The sequence below is a fragment of the Etheostoma spectabile genome, chromosome 10 (genome assembly GCF_008692095.1).
Source record: "Etheostoma spectabile isolate EspeVRDwgs_2016 chromosome 10, UIUC_Espe_1.0, whole genome shotgun sequence".
Classification (NCBI taxonomy): domain Eukaryota; kingdom Metazoa; phylum Chordata; class Actinopteri; order Perciformes; family Percidae; genus Etheostoma; species Etheostoma spectabile.
The window spans coordinates 16,505,591-16,508,116 of NC_045742.1; the positions used below are offsets into that span (position 1 = coordinate 16,505,591).

General features: G+C 38.8%; 1 protein-coding gene across 2 annotated transcripts in view; it reads left to right on the forward strand.

Annotated features, from left to right (window-relative positions):
- kcnip1a (Kv channel interacting protein 1 a) overlaps positions 1–2,526 on the forward strand; it is a 47,174-nt gene that overhangs the window by 11,543 nt on the left and 33,105 nt on the right. The window lies entirely within an intron of this gene.

Consider the following 2,526-nt stretch of genomic DNA (forward strand, 5'->3'; position numbering starts at 1 on the left):
ATATAAAAAAACACACGCATATATATATTAAAAAAAAATATATATATATATATATATTTTTTTTTTTTTATATATATATATACGTATATTCTTTATATATTCTTGAAACTGCACTTTCACATAACTCTTTGTAGTGTTGCTCATTTAAAGCTAATGTACTTGCACTTACTACTTGTCTGTATTTTTCCTCTTCAGGTTCGAAAGCACTTAATTGGAAGTTGCTTTGGATAAAAGCATCAGCTAAATGACATGTAATGTAATGTAATGGATACCTTAAAGATTAATTAAATTCCTTGACGATGATTACAGTAGATATTGCTGAAGATTTATTGCAGGTTGGGATAATATTTCATGAAATATCCTCAACTCAAGGTTGACTTACTCAAATAATTTACTTATATACTAATATACTACTATAATTTCACCAGTCATCCACTGACTACTGGTCGAAAACTTTGACCCCTTTCCAATTGATGTTGTGGCCTCTTTTTGGTCTGATTTTTCTTTTATGGACAGCTGATGTTTCCAATGCTCTTTCACTCCCAGGGTAACTCAGGGTCCTTGCCATTTCAACGATGTAGTGCCTACAACGCTTAGTACAAGTACACAAAGTACAAGTAAAGCACCCAAGTCTTCTTCTCTTGGGTTTACTGTCTTTAGGGTGTAAGCGGAGATCCAACTTATTACCGCCAACTGAAGTTCTGTACTTTGGTCAGCTCTATTTGCTGAAGAAACTGGAGTTGCTGAAACAGTATGTCTGAAATGTTGGTTTAAGACAATTCTAATCCATTTTTGCAACAGCTCAGAAACAAAAAAAAGGATATATTTTAGTGTAACCCCAAGAGCAATTTACCGTTGTACAAGGTTTGTTTTCTTTCAGTGCTTGTGGATTCTGGGATTCAGTGTTTAATACCAATCTCACCACAAAGTACATTTACAAGCTGAGTTTTATGTTGTACACCATCTAATCTTCTTTAGGTTAGTTTGTGAACTACGTTTACCAAGGTCAAACTCCCTGTTCTATCTCATTTATTCACTGATTACATTTTCCTCTTCATATAAGTTCATTCAGTGCTGTTTGAAAACCTGGCACCAGAAAATGTCAACTTTGCAGAGCCTGATCAAAACGGCCCATTGTTCAGCTTTTCCACTGTTTCTTTTTCAATGTGTTTGATCAACCAAAGGCTTTCTCTCCTCTAATAGATGTGTATGTAACCCCTCCAGTTAAACATCAGCACTACAGCAAATCATGCTCCCTTATCTCGTCTGTTCAGCCGAGGTTTCAGAATTGAATCAGCGTGTCTGTGTGTTGCTGCTGTAGTGTGTATTTAAAAACCTATTTTCTCCATTTATTTATTGCCAAGCTTACATGTGGGTGTTTGGATGTGTGCTTGTGTGTGAAATGTATTATTGTTTGATATCGAGAAAGAGGAGGGTGTGTGTTTGTGTGTGTGTGTGTGTGTGTGTGTGTGTGTGTGTGTGTGAGTGTGATGAGAGTGAGCTCCTGTATACCTATAAATGTCTCTCACCATTCACCTTACTCTGCACTACCTCTCTCTGCCTCTCTTCTCTTCTTTATTTTCTTTCTCTCATCTACTCTACACCTCCTTCCATCCCTCTTGTTTTTGCTCTGCATCGATCCTCAGCGTGCAGTAGCTTTTAATGAATGCCCTGGCCTAATGGCTTTATCATTGGCCTTGATGGCCTCAGCTCAGCCACAGCGATGGCTAGGCTGTGAAATCTTTTCTTAACCAAAGCCATGTGAGGAATTTCAATAGGGGCTGCAGTCAATGGCATCGGTGCAGCACGCCAATCTTAACAGCAAGGTGTTACATCGAGGGCAGCAAGGGGTCAAGCATGATTAACAGACTAGTACATGTATGTGGTGGACTGGCATGATTCTCCTGGTTGTGTTATTGTAGAGGATGTGTGGCCTGGTAGTGTATCTGTGTGATGGATTCATCAGCAGACTCAAGAGCAAAAACATGTCTGATGAAGCGTGTTTATGCCAGTGCTGACATATGCAAGGTGTTGTTTCTGCAAATGTAGTGGTGTCAGATGTACAGGGCTTTGTCCATGACCCACCTGCTAACAGAATAATTACACACACACACACACACCACTGTGATCATTGCAGATATGAGGAACACTGTTCCACTTTAAACTGGGGGTCATTTAGGCTCTCCCCTCACATGGTAACTTTAACAACACAAACCATCTTTTTATTCTCAGTTTCCTACAAATGCCTGACTGTTCCTGGGAACAGTCTCCATACACTGGAAAATCCCCATGTGAAAAACAAGCTTTCACCAGCACAATATAAATGGGGACCATAAACCCAAACCAACCCCAAAACTGACCAAATCTAATGGTTAGAACTTTATGGAGAGTGTTAACTTCTGTTTCTTGGGTATGGTCTATTTAAGTCAGTGGGAGGGGAGAATGGTCTAAGATCATTAATGCTAACAAAATCTCACCTTAAAATCTTATTAAACCCATTCTGTCTAACATTTTTCTTCAACTTTG